Genomic DNA, 15,139 nt, shown 5'->3' with positions numbered 1-15,139 from the left:
AAAACATCGTAATTAGTAAAAATTCATGGATGAAAATGTAAATTATGTGTAACGTCTCTAATATTAAGGTATGCAATATACATATTATGAGAGTTTTCAAATGTTTTCATGAAACCTTGGAGCATTTATAGAAATATTTCAAATATTTACTTGACAATAAAATTTAAATTAATAGTTATGAATCATGTTTTTAACAGAAAAAATGTTAGGACGAGAATGACTATTTAAAAAAATACCATAAGTGACCCTATTGTTAAGATAAAAAAATACACACATGTAAGTCTTTCAATGTCTAATGGGACCTAAAATCATATTCTGGTTTTAGGCTTATTTAAGACAAGGTCGTAGTACCGGACTAGTGAGGAAGGTGAAAACATGAACCATGTGATGACTCCAGTATTTTTGTGTATTAAAATGCATCTACTTCAATTTTTTTTTATGTTTTCGGGTATAGACAAGGTCGTGGCACGCGAGAGGGACGAGGAGATTGAACTGATTCTGATCTTTTAATAACTTTCATAGTATTGTAATTTTTTGTTTAATGAATTGTGCTCATCTTATAGAGTGAAAAGTCAAAATTAAGTTGTAGTCTTGTTGTTCGTTGTTCGCTGCCACCACAGATTCCTTTCTCTCCCGCACATAATCCCACACTAAAAGAGAGAGCATAGAGCTTTGACTGGTCCTACTAACACAAAGTAAAGACTTGAGCATGAAGTGGCTAATCAAGAATGCTCTGTTTATTGTTTTTAGTTGAAAGATTTGGATTTTCGGCAGCAAAGACATTTGCCTCTAAGATATATGACAACTAAAGTATAACTACTCAAGCCCTCCACTAAGAGATATTGTCCGCTTTGGCTTGATATGTATCGTCGTCAGCCTCATGGTTTTAAAATGTGTCTATTAGGAAGAGGTTTCCACACCCTTGTAAGGAATGTTTCGTTCCCCTCTCCAACCAATGTGGGATCTCACAATCCACCCCTTTGAGGGCCTAACGTCCTCGCTAACACACCGCCCGGTGTTTGGCTCTGATACCATTTGTAACAGCCAAGCCCAACTTTGTCTGCTTTGGGCCATTACAAATGGTACGAAAGCCAGTCACCAGACGACGCAAAGACTAGTCGGAGTAAGGCTAGACCCTCTCCATAGTAGATGCGTCATAAAACCTTGAGGCTGATGACGATACATAACGGCCCTATAAAACGTTCTATAAAACGACGAAATTCACGCAGTCATCTCTCATCTACCTCAATCGCTCATCCACAATAATCATACTCGAACTCATAAATCATAAATGAAAAGTAATTTTTCAATTTAATCTAATATATAATATTGAAATACATGGTTTTATCACAGTCTTATTCATTTGTGTAAAGCATATTGCAATGAAAATAATGGTATTTATTGAATAGTTGTTGAGAGCCACTTCTTAGTTTTGAGTGGTATCACTTATGTTGTCATGGTGGAAGCTGAAGTGCCTCTTAGGTACGCAAAAACACAGCCCAAATTTGCACTCACAAACCTTAGGATTAAAGCAATCTTGGACAGTGTTGCACGTAATATGAATATGACTTCCTTGTATTCCCAATGGTTTGCTTGTCACTGTTCATCAAACAAAGTAATACTCAAATTAATATCAAAATCAATCTAATGACTCAAAAAATTCGATCAACCCAACCCAACCTGTGCGGTTCGAGTTAAGTTATGAACTTATTTGGACTGAATTCAAATAACTGAAAACTTTTATGATTGAGTTGGTTTAAGGGTTCTCCCGAAACTAGATGGATTGACTGAACCAATCTGGTTCGAGTTCAGTTATGAACTTATTTGGACTAGATTCAAATAACTGAAAACTTTTATGAGTGAGGTTGTTTATGGGTTCCCCAAAACTAGATTGAACCAAAACCATCTAAATTGATTGTTAATTTTAAAATATACATTTTTATGTACAATAAAATTATATATACCTATTTATTTTATTTCATGATTATTTATTTTCTACTAGATCCGGTAAAAGTGTTTATATATATGTATTTATTTTATTTCATAATTATTTATTTTCTACCAGATCTGGTTAAAGTAATTTTTCAAAATATATGTTGAATTGAGTTCTACTGGTTCGTTCTTTGGTAACCCTAAAACTTATTAGTTTGAATCTTTGTACAATCAAACTTACGTTTGATTTTAAGATATACATGTTTGCTCATAAAATTGAATTGCAAATGGTAACCAAACGTATGAAAATAAATAAACATATATTTTACAAACTTAAATATATCAAGCTACTACTATACAAGCTACTCTTTCTTTTTAAATAGAAACTAACTGCACACCGGAGACGAGAGTGTGTATGAACTATGGAGCTATAGAGTTCGAGATAGAGTCGAGTCTCGATTTTTGACTCATGATGTCTTTGTCATGTATATGATTCTTTATGATATGTTGTATGAATAATTTGTTGCATTAAATAGCTTCATGTGGAACGAGCATGTCAGTGTATCTTGTATTCGTATGATATACTATGATCCGAAACCTTAAGAGGCACACGAACTAAACAAAAATATCGTTTATTTATTATGAGAATCTAAATACAGGGTCACATCGATCAAGTTCTTTAAGATCATCTTCATTATATTGATTAGTTGTTTTGAGGCACTTCTTTGATCTCCTTGTTGTCTTCTAAATGAATGTTCTTACTCATCTTGTGAGAGTTGGAGTTGAAGTTGAAGGGATGCTTCTTGCCATGACAAAAGCAGATGTTTAATTTACAATCACAAAACACATTATCCCTACAATCATCTGCAGTCCTGCATGAAATACCTTTAAGATAGTTGCCTTTTATGCCTAATGGTTTGGTTGTACCTGCATACGTAAATAATTTTCAATCAAATTTGAGCCATCTAGTCACGTATAATCAAAGAGTACTAAATTTCAGCTCGATGTCTAGGTTTCTTAGCATTTGAAGGCTCCGACATTCTCCTGCAACATGCTCACGTTACCTAGTCCTCGGTTCTAAGAGGGAAGACAGTCCCGACATACAACATGTTTTGTTCTCACTAACATACTGAGAAGTCATCCAACATAATGAAAATTACGCTTAATTTTTTAGGTCATGTGATTGAGCCATTGAAATGAAATTTACACGTTGTTTGTATCTACTAGGAGAGGTGTCGCCTAATACCGTTTATAACACCACATGCATAGGATTCATATAAGGATTCATAATCTGAAGTCGATACTTGATGGCACCGACAGTAATCCTATGCAACCCTAGCGACATGGTCAAGTTACTGACACCTAGTTTCTAAGAGGTGAAGAATATCACCAAAGACTCACATGGGTCATTTCGACATGATTTGATCTCAATCATATGCTTCTTAGGAAATTTTCTAGGAGGATACCCAAAAACAATTGCTTCCTGAAAAACACACTTAATTTTAAAGTTTCTACAGATTGAAACTCTTTATATATATATATATATATATTTAATTTATAATGCCTCGCGCCGAAGATTTAGATCAAGATTCGAAATTCAGATTCAACATCTGATGGCCTCGACATTCCACTCTGACAAGATCACATTACTTACTCCTTGTTTCTAAGAGTGAAAACTATCCCCACAGATCAACACGAATCATTTCAACATATTATATCCTCACTCAACATATAATTAATCCATGAAAAACACACATAAAGTTATATATACAATTCGTAATATCTATACATACAATTATTTTATCAACATTTCCATCAATATTATCATAAAATTTAAATATAGGCTTTTAAAATGAAGAACAACAAAACAGAAGAAAAATAAATGAGATTGAAAGTTACCGAAAGAAGAGACGAGGAACAATATCATCGCAACAACGAAAGCCAAGTTGAGACTAAGTTTGTATGCTACTATGTTGTATTGTAAAATGGTTTGACGGGGTGAGGTGAGTTTCATTGTTGTCCATCCCATTATGGGACATTCAATTACTTTACTAATATTTGATTTTAGAAATACAACATTAAATGGGATGTTATTTATTTAATACAAGAAGAAATATTATGATTAACAAAATTAACCTACCAGATCACAAAAGGGATGCATGTAATGAATTAGGATCATTTTAATCATTTGAAGAAAAAACAAGATATATCATTTTAATAACTACAACATATTTTAAACCTGTATCGATTATAGCGAAGAACAAGATGATTGTAGCTAGGAAAGCAAACTTGATAGAAATGTTCTTGTCCATGACTTTGGAAGGGATTTTAGAGATTTTTGGGTGATGATAATTTTGTGTCTTCAATTTTGTACCCAAAACTTTTATATAATTGAGGAATATTTGCTAAATTAGGTAATATGAAACCGAAATATGGTATGATAACCCAAATGGGAATAACTAAAAAGACTAACCTACAATAATCAACCAATGAATTTTTCAAAATTTGATGGTAATGATCCTATATTTTGGATGTGATTCAAATAGAAATACTTTTGACCTCTAAACAAATATTTCAAACCTTTATTTTTAATGGTAGAATGAATATTGAAAAATACTCCGGAGGTGACCCCATAGTGACTCTTGTAAAACGAAATTAAAAGAGAGAAAAATATAATAAATGTTGGATTTAGCACAAAAGATTTCGTTCTATAGCCTCCATAGGAGAAGCCAACAACCGTTTATATGTCCTTTTCATTACTGTAAATTTTTTTTTAATGATAGAATGAATATTGAAAAATACTTAAGAAGTGACCCCACTATTAAGGTCGGAAAATGCACGTATGCAAATATGATTTTGTGTCTTGTGGATTAAAACATCATGTTTTCGCTTTGGCTCTAATTTCATTTATCGGTTGATTTGGATGCATTGTACTTTTCTACACACTCCCCACACGCATGCTCTGTGCTTGGGTTCTAGATGCTCTACTTTATTTTTCTATTGAGGATAAACCTAAACCATAACTCGAGAGATAGTTGTCCATATAATAATGAGGGATGTATAAATTCTCAAGAAGAGAGGAGCATAGATGATCCCAAGACCAACTAGATTCCATAAGGGAATTGAAAGTTGGGTCTACGGTAGATCTCACCTCAACCGTCTCATCATAATATAATAATCGCAATCATAATATAAATAATTATAACAATAATTTTTAGATTACTCTCTTTCTTGTCCTTCAAAATTGAGCATTTTCTAAACATTGTTACTATATCACACTACTCATCTTTTTAAATATAAACTAACTGCACACCCGAGACGAGAGTGTGCATGAACTATGGAGCTATAGAGTTCGAGATAGATTCGAGTCTCGATTTTTTACTCATGATGTCTTTGTCATGTATATGATTCTTTATGGTATGTTGTTATGAATAATTTGTTTCATTAAATAGCTTCATGTGGAACGAGCATGTCAGTGTATCTTGTATTCGTATGATATACTATGACCCGAAACCTTAAGAGGCACACGAACTAAACAAAAATATCGTTTATTTATTATGAGAATCTAAATACAGGGTCACATTGATCAAGTTCTTTATGATCATCTTCATTATTTTGATTAGTTGTTGAGAGGCACTTCTTTGATCTCCTTGTTGTCTTCTAAATGAATGTTCTTACTCATCTTGTGAGAGTTGGAGTTGAAGTTGAAGGGATGCTTCTTGCCATGACAGAAGCAGATGTTTAATTTACAATCACAAAAAACATTATCCCTACAATCATCTGAAGTCCTGCATGAAATACCTTTAAGATAGCTTCCTTTTGTGCCTAATGGTTTGCTTGTACCTGCATACATAAACAATTTCCAATCAAATTTGAGTAATCTAGTCACGTGTTGTAACACGCTAAAAGTGAAGGAAAGCCACCTATGCATGACCCAAAAGATCCCAGGAAAGAAATTATGAGAATTAAGCAAGGAAACGAGACTTAGTAAGTCATTTCTATACCCTAAGGAGTAATCTTAAGGACTTAAGACCTTTGGAGAATGATTGAAATGAAAGCATAAGCGAAAGGGACGAAAATGTCATTTTTCCAATATCAAGGATCTTGCGAGATTTTTAATTCCTTATCTAGAAGGAATTTCAAGATGTTCAAGACCAGAGAAATGACCAACAAGAGATGAAGAATTTTTAGGAAAATTATGGATTTTTTGAGAAAATAATAATAAAATATTCGAAAAGTGGCAAATTACCAAAATACCCTTGAAGTTAAGGATAATTACGGATTTACCATTCTGCTAAAAAATCAGAACCTTCACAGTGCCTTCTGCACAAAATCCTTCGAATGTTGAGTCTCAGCCGTTGGATCACCTCCAAACTTGTATATATTCTAGAAAACTCACGGATCGTCACATCCAACGGCTAGGATTCAAAACCAACGTCGGTGAGGCTCTGATCGGAATAGATATTTCCAACGGATTTTCTAGAAAATCCAACCGACAATTCACGATGATTCTGGAGCTCCCAATGTTGGTTTAAGTTTCCCCTATAAATTCTGTAGTTGGGGCAATCATTTGGAACAAGAATCGAGCAAGGTCGAGCACCTAGCTGTTGGCAATAAGTGTTTAGATTTTGGGTCTCCTACTCTCAGGCTTCTTCCAAATTCGAGAGCAATTCTCCACCATTTCCTTTCAAACTTGTTCCTACAGCTTCTAAACAACATTACCCACAAGTTTTACGAAGGAATAGAGTCCTGAAAGTGCCTAGAAGCCATTCGCCCAATCCAATCTGCCATTAAAAAGCTTCAAGGAAAACTCAAAATTCCAATCCAAGGATATACAAGTATTCTTTGAGCAAGGACGACCCCAATAGGTTTCTGCACCTCCAAGGAATGTTTTCATAGAAGACCGCGAAGAGAAATAACCTCAGGAACGTTCCCAATTGAAGAAAATCCGTTTCGGGCTCAAATTGGAGGTAAGTGTCGAATTCCTATCTACGGCCACTTTTTCTTCAAATTAAGGATTCCTTTAGCTTCAGAAAAAAGAAGATGAGTAACTTTGATGAAGGAATAAAGAGTTGAAACGTCAAAGAACAAGATACCCAAGAGATTGTAAATTGGAGGCGTCGGGTAACTTGCAGACCGAGAGTGATTTCTCAAAATTAAGGTCCTACACTCAAAGTCATTCCTCCAAACTAATTCCTTTAGATTAAGGGAACAATAAGGAAGAGGTTTCGTGACGAAATCGAGCCTAAAAAACCCCTAGAATCGGCTACCCAATAAGAAATCCTCTGTTTTTACTCCAGCGAGAAATCATATTTTGGACGAAATTTGGAAGCAAATATCTTAGGCTACAATCCGATGAGAAGGTAAAAAATCAATCCCTAGCTCTTCCTTGTCACACCTTCTTTAAGTTTTATGAAGGAATCGAGGGGACGAACAGTGTGATAAGAGTTGGGGAGGGCGAGTTTACGACGGCGGCGCGAACGGTCGCACGCGCCTTCTCCCTGTCTGGAGGAAGAAGACGATGACGTGGGCGGTTCAATTGAACTGGCCATGTCAACCCAAAACTCAACCTTCCCTCGGTTTTTCTCAATTTTAACCCCCTTCCAGATGGATTCTCATGAAAAACTCTATGGTTCCAGAAAGTAGACATAATAAGGAGTGTGTGAAAGGAAAGTTGAGGTAAATCGGGTACCGGAAGGTCAAGAACAGAGGTCCTGAATGTCGACAACGAGGTAAGTAGCCACCTTGGATTTTTTTGTTAAGAAATACTTGCAGGAATCACTTGGATTTTCATATGAACACCAAGTACGAACTAGGATTAGATGAAAGAAAAACTCAAAGAACCGCGAGTTAAGACCTTAAACCTATCAAATTGCTCGGTAATTAGGTAACATTAGAATAACCCACTAGATGAACTCCGCTGCCTATAAAATTTTAATTCTGAGCATATTATAGCATTTTGAGGTTCTAAATGAAGTTTAGTAGTCATTAGATAAGGATAAGTGGGTAAACCAAGAAATGGTGCAGAATGACCATAATGCCCCTAAGGATATCTACCTACAGTTCCTGACCTAGATGACCTCCAAATGCTATGAAACCCTGAAGTAGATCCTATTTTATGATGTTTGATGATTTTGTAAAGTTGAAAGGGATTGGAACACGTTAAGTAGCAAAACCAAGAATTAGGGGTGAAATGGCCAAAATGTCCCTAGGACTCTTATGAGATTTCAAGGTCTATACGTGCTCCGGATGATTGGCGACTTCTTATAAGGTCGATTATGAAGGACATGAAGATAAGTTTGAGGTTTCAAGTTGATTGGAGTAAGTTTGGAACCTAAACCAAGTTAGGATCCAAGAAACACCTAAAGGAAACACCACAAGACTTCAGACTCTTCTAGAACCCTCTAAAGAACTCCCTAAGAATCTATGACCTTCTAGAACAACTTACACTAAGATGGGTTCATATGGTTACAAATACAAGTTACAACTTATGTCTCAAGGAATTAAGGACCTTAGAAACTTACAAGATTAAGAACCAAGAACAAACAACACACAAGCTTTACAACTACCCAAGCAAGAAGAATGCTAGGTACCACTCAAGGACGAGGGATCAAGGTCCCCAAACTCAGAAACAGAAACTCAAGAATGCTAGGTAATACTCTAATCATGTCCAAAGTGACCCATGACCTCCCACCAAGCGGTGCCCAATAATTCCTCTTCTAGGTGGGATGCCTTGCACCATGTTTCCTTTGCAGGATGTCATGCCTCAAGTTTCCCTCACCTATTAGAGATGCCCTGCAGACTTGCAGGATGATGTTCAAGTATGCACCGAGCAAGTGACCTTTATGGTCTATCAAGGGGAGTAGTCTAAGGTCACGGAGGAACAAGAAGGGAGTAAGTTACCTTATCCACGAATCAAGAACCTCCTAAGACCTCCCACGGTACAGCATGTTCATGACTTAGACTACGCTACTTGGAACGCATGAAGCCTTTAGCGTAGGTAAGCAGACTGTATTATAGGGCAAGCCCTTGATGCAGTATTAAGACTACATCGCTTGGAACGTAAGAAGCCTTGGATGTAGGATTTCAGACTATGTCGCTTGGAACGCATGAAGCCTTGGGCATAGGTTAAGCAGACTGTATTATAGGGAAAGTCCTTGATGTAGGTTTTCAGACTATGTCGCTTGGAACGCATGAAGCCTTGGGCATAGGTTAAGCAGACTGTATTATAGGGCAAGCCCTTGATGCAGTTTTAAGACTACATCGCTTGGAACCTAAGAAGCCTTGGATGTAAGTTTTTAGACTATGCCGCTTAGAATGCATGAAACCTTGGGCATAGGTTAAGCAGACCATATCGAAGGGCAAGCCCTAAGATGCGGTAAGACTACGTCGCTTGGAACGCATGAAGCCTTGGACGTAAGTTAAAGCTGTGTCGCTTAGAACGCATGAAGCCTTGGACGCAAGATTCTCAGGTACATGTCTAGTGCCGTAAATCCTAGGGGAAGTGTCTTGGAGAACGAATCAATAATAGAACAAGAACCAAGAATACCAAGAACAAGAGAAAGATAAAGGACTAGAACATGGATCAAGATCCTAGTTCTAAGGACAAGAACCAGGAACAAATGACCAAGAACCAAAAACCATAGTGCTAAGGCCCTTAAAGGAAAACCAAGGTTTTAGGGTTTAAGAACCAAGGTCCTCAAGAAAGATCAAGATAAGAACCCTAAGTCAAGAACAAGAATTAAAGGGGCTTAAGTACTTAAAACAAGAACAAGATCAAGAACAAGCAAGAACAAAGAATGTGGTACCCTAGCATATCAAGGACACGATTAAGAGCCTACAAGTAGGCTACTTACTGAGTCTTGTACTCATTCCTTATTCTCCAATTTTTTTCCAGGTAATAAGGAGCTGGTCGAGGTCGGGAGCGGAATCTGGAGCAGGTGCCATAGACTAACCTCACCTGTCGTCTCAACCCTTTTATTTTAAAATGTTTTGCGTCTGTTCCTTATTCTGTCTTTTAACTATTATGTTGTATTTTAAATTAATAATGTGCGCACACTATTTTGGTATAATGTAAATTATGTTTTAAATTTTAATGATTTTATTTCGCAAAAAAATTTACCCGTCTTTTTGAGCCATCGCATCAGCCATGTCCATACAGAGAGCTTCATTTGTGTAAATGAGTGCAAACAATGGCCAACAATTCCTTGAGTGTACACGTGAATAAAGTGTTGAGTGTTCACGTGATAAAGTGTTGTAAGGTCTTTTGTATTTTCTTAACCTACTTTTGCAGCAAAGTTTTACAAATAGATTCGACCATGAATCCTCTTGAAGAAGTGGAGAATGATACGAATCAAGACATCTCAATCATGGAATGCTTTTAAGGAAATATAAGCTTAAGGAAGATGAGTTTTATTTATCCTAGTTACAAATTTTTTTTTTGGATCTCACTAATGTATTTTATGAATTTTATTCACATTTAGGTTACATTTACGGTAACAACAAGGAAAAAAATAAAAGAGTTAGCGATCTCGTGGGAGCAACCACCCTCGCATCAGAAATCTCGCGATAGACATAAATGCATTTTATGACTTTTTATTTCCTTAATGCATTTTCAGTGAGCGCCAAAGATCTAGTAGAAGTAGAAAATAGGCCAAAGAGACAAAACCGATAGACTTTTGGATCCAGGTTCAACACGGGTGGCCCAACAAGCACTAAATCACTCCCAGCAGCGCACGACCTGAAAAGGACACTCTTCGAGAAATGCATGTGTGACCTGACAAACTAGTCATGCTCTTCTCATGTGCAGCGCACACGCTTCCCACGTCGAGCACCTAGCTGTTGGCAATAAGTGTTTAGATTTTGGGTCTCCTACTCTCAGGCTTCTTCCAAATTCAAGAGCAATTCTCCACCATTTCCTTTCAAACTTGTTCCTATAGCTTCTAAACAACATTACCCACAAGTTTTACGAAGGAATAGTGTAATAGCCCAAAAATAAATAAATAAATAAATAAATAAACAAATAAAAATAATTATAAAAAAAAAAGTTAAAATAATAAAATAATAAATAAATAATTAATTAATTAAAAGAAGAAAAACATTTGGTAACGGATCCCTCCTCCTTCCTTCAATCTCTCACCACTTCTTCCCTAAAAATAAATCTGGCAACAAATCACGAATCTCTTTTCTGTAAAAACAACTGCAGATTTACCCAGAATTCTTCCTTCCTACAAAAACAAATAGAAAAAGAAAACAAAAGGTTTAAGCAGACTAGCTCGGCCCGAGGAGATATGTCATTTGAAGAGGTCAGTATATTAAATCTTCCTTTTATTTTATTAAATAATATTAATTTGGTTACAATTATTTAGTTTTATATCAGAGATTAAATGAAAAGAATTCTGTATGAGTTTATGAAATCAAAACCAATTATATTTTAGATCTACTTTGTTGCAATGATTTAGATCTACTGAATTGTTGCAATGATTTAGGTGGTAATTTTATATGAATTATGGGAAAAGAATATAAGGAAATAAGAAAAAAATGAGATAGAGATAGAAATACAGAACACTGTTAACTGAAAAGAAAAATAATAATAAAAATAAAAAGGGAAGATTCGGAAGTAAGAATAGATTAACGAAATTGAATAATACCTTCTTAAAAATAATTACAGAAGAAGAGGAAAGATTGAGGAATGATTTGTTGAACAGGATTTAACAGTAAAACAGGAAATATCAGAGTGTAGTGAGCTCCTTTAAATTTTGTCTAACCGGAAATATCAGAATTTTACGATGGCCAATCTAAATTAGAGAAATAATTTTATAGAGTTCAAACTTGAAACTGATGTCATGAACTCATATAGGTTGACTCGGATTTCAAAGGACGGAATCGAACTTTCATTAAAGATATATTTGTGACAACGACTTAAGCTAGCCAGGTAAGTGACCTTACTATCGGCGTGGTTATATTTGATGTTGACACGTGCCCTGTGGTTCTGCACGTGTCATATATATTGATATGTGTGAATTGTCTGTGGATTGATATGCTTCCTATATGTTATGTTATGTTATAATATGTGGTTTGTATGATAATAATTATGGTACGATGTGCTCAAGGATAGGTTTGAGATAGGGTACGAGAAGGATGCACAAAACGAAATGTAACGATAGGAGTGAGATACGTTCATGAAACGTTAGAGTTAGGTTACATACCGGAGTGCTATGGATAGGAGAGATTGATGAAGGAATACGGTTAGCTTATGGGTAGAAAGGGATAGGTTTGTGATAGATTGATAGAACGATAGCATTAGGGTACATTCTTGTGACGATATGACTAAGGTACGTCACGTAATGATATGTTGGTGATAGGTATAAGAACGTTAAGACTGTGGTAAGTTAGAAAATGATATGACTATGAAGTGTTTGCGTTATTGACTCGGTTATGATATGATACATTGTATGCTAGATTATTGTGCTTAAGTACGAAATCATGTGAACGTGAATGTATGTTATTTATGCTGCTTAGTTGATGTGATATGAATGCATGTGACGATGTGTGGCCCTTATACGATTATGGCTTGTTGTATGAGTATTGAAATGTGATTGAATGAATTGTATGACATGAAATACGGTAAATTGCATGGTACATAACCCCGCTAGGAATATGTATGATATGTAACGAAATGAGAATGAGAATGACATGTAAGCATGAAAACGTGACACGGGGTTATGTTCATTAAATGATGACTGTAGGACTAGTGGGACCTCATGCATATTGTGTGATCATGCATTTGGGGGGATACCCCTATCCCATCACGAGGGTACGGACGCGTACATCCAAATCGCAAGACAACGATCGTTATGCCCTGCATAGCGCTGCCGTGACGGTTTTAGTTTTAACAGGTCCCGGTGGGCCCCCAGAGCATGCCCACCGGCTAGGGACAGTGGCCCAGCGGTGTGCGAACTAGCTGGTGAGCTCATACTCGCACGTATGGGCTGCGTGTAGAGTATATGGTACACGTCCACGATTACCTGTTAGGATTACACCGTAGGGAAAATGAAACGAAACGAAACGAAAAAGAAACGAAACGAAACGAAACGAAAGATAGGTCCCATCATTTCATTGCATGTGATTGTTGCATCTAACCCCAATAGCGGGTTCACTTATTGAGTATTTCTTTAAATACTCAGGCCATGTGCTATTACATTTTTCAGGTTAAGGCAAGGCATTCCTGTACGGCTGACGACGGCATCGCAACTCGAGATCATGGCACATGCATATGATAGTGGTATTTATTTTCTTAGACTTAGGATAGAATAGGATGTTTTAAACTTAAACGCTTATTTATTTTATTTCGGGTCTTTGTTTTAAAGATGTTTTCGAAACACGTAAGTTCATGGCTGTGTTTTTAAGTTAAAGGTTATGTTTTATGGAATTTAAATGAAGTCTTCCACATTCAATGTTATGGTATGTATACAGTAGCGACCTTAAATTAAGTAGAAAATTTCGGGACGTTACAAATAGAGTCCTGAAAGTGCCTAGAAATCATTCGCCCAATTCAATCTGCCATTAAAAAGCTTCAAGGAAAACTCAAAATTCCAATCCAAGGATATACAAGTATTCTTCGAGTAGCGCACGACCTGAAAAGGACACTCTTCGAGAAATGCATGTGTGACCTGACAAACTAGTCATGCTCTTCTCATGTGCAGCGCACACGCTTCCCACGTCAGTCGCAACTCACACGACTCGTGTGTCAACTCCATCATCATTTGTTTTCTAGTTTTTGGATATATATGTTTATTGTCATTTCTTATATGTTTTCGATTTATTTACGAATTTTATTTTTATTATGTAAGTCCATGGGACTGATGAAACATTTAAAATGAATATTTCCACATAAAAAGATCACATCATGCATATGGTACGACTCTATTTTAGTAAAAAAAATAAGATCGTTACATTTTCATAGTGGTTAATTATAGTCCTAAAAGTATGAATGACACAACTCTTAAAATTTCTCATTTTCATAGTGGCTAACTATAGTCCTAAAAGTATGAATGATACAACTCTTAAAATTCCTAGTGGAAGGTTAAGGGTTTCATGTTGAGGCTATATATAACCACTTATGTTGTCTCGTAGACTTGAAAAAGGTAGTAAAAAGATCATTTATGCCTTCTTTTAACTAAGTAATAAGTTTTTTTTTGTAATGCTATGTAGTTTAGGTTGTATGTTTAGTATCATCTAAGCTTGACATGATCGATCTTGCCTGCGGAGTGATTCAAATCTCAAACAAGTATTTTTTTTCTCTAAGATATTCAATCAACAAAGTAATTCGTTATCATGAAGCATGATTTAACTTCGATTTGATGACGGAGACGCCTCGTGGAGGGACACTGAAAGAAGGACAATCAAACCAAAAAAGATAGGTGAGTGATGTGTGGTTGGCTGCCACTTTTATGTATTGTAGGATAAGTAGTGTCCCTTATTTTTTCTGACTATGTTATTTCACATGTAGTATGATGATATCAAAGCTAGGTTTCAATCGTGGGACCTGTAAGTTATGGGCCCACCACGCTTCTACTGATATTAATCATTTTGATCTCTAGCTTTCATCATAGATGTTTAGTTCACTTATGGCAAACTTTGAGACAGTATATAAAAAGGTATTAACGGCCCTTCAACTCTTATATCTATCTCCATGACTTGAGACATTCTAACTTTACTTTTGATATTTGTACTACTTTTTCTATATTTGTACTACTTTTTTTTATTATTTTTTTTATAGTAGTATGATTGGGTGTCCTTTGCTTTTCTTCGTCGCGAGATAGCTTTCATCTACGCTTTCCATTATGATGTTCGATGATTTGAGCAGACTGTGAGTCTTACCTAATTAGGGGGCTCTCATCTACAATGAGATGCAACGTGTTGTGTCGCACATGATTGAACATGCATGCATAGGCGGCGTGTGTGATCAAACAAGTTTGAATTCCACATAAGTGATGTTTGAATTCCGAAGGAAAATCCTGCCCAAGGTCCAACAAAGCCACAAAGTCGGGTGAAAAATGTGAATGGGGATTGAGTACTCCTAAAGGTTTTAAAAAAATAAAAATAAATGACAGTTATGGGATTAAAAACCAATCCCTTTTTAAACCAGAGACTAAATCTAGCACCTTGGACCACTAAGCCAAACTATCCCAACAATTGTGTTTGG

Source organism: Cucurbita pepo, chromosome 15 (assembly GCF_057944985.1).
Source record: "Cucurbita pepo subsp. pepo isolate OVF chromosome 15, ASM5794498v1, whole genome shotgun sequence".
NCBI classification, from domain to species: domain Eukaryota; kingdom Viridiplantae; phylum Streptophyta; class Magnoliopsida; order Cucurbitales; family Cucurbitaceae; genus Cucurbita; species Cucurbita pepo.
Note: the sequence above shows the minus strand (reverse complement) of the source record.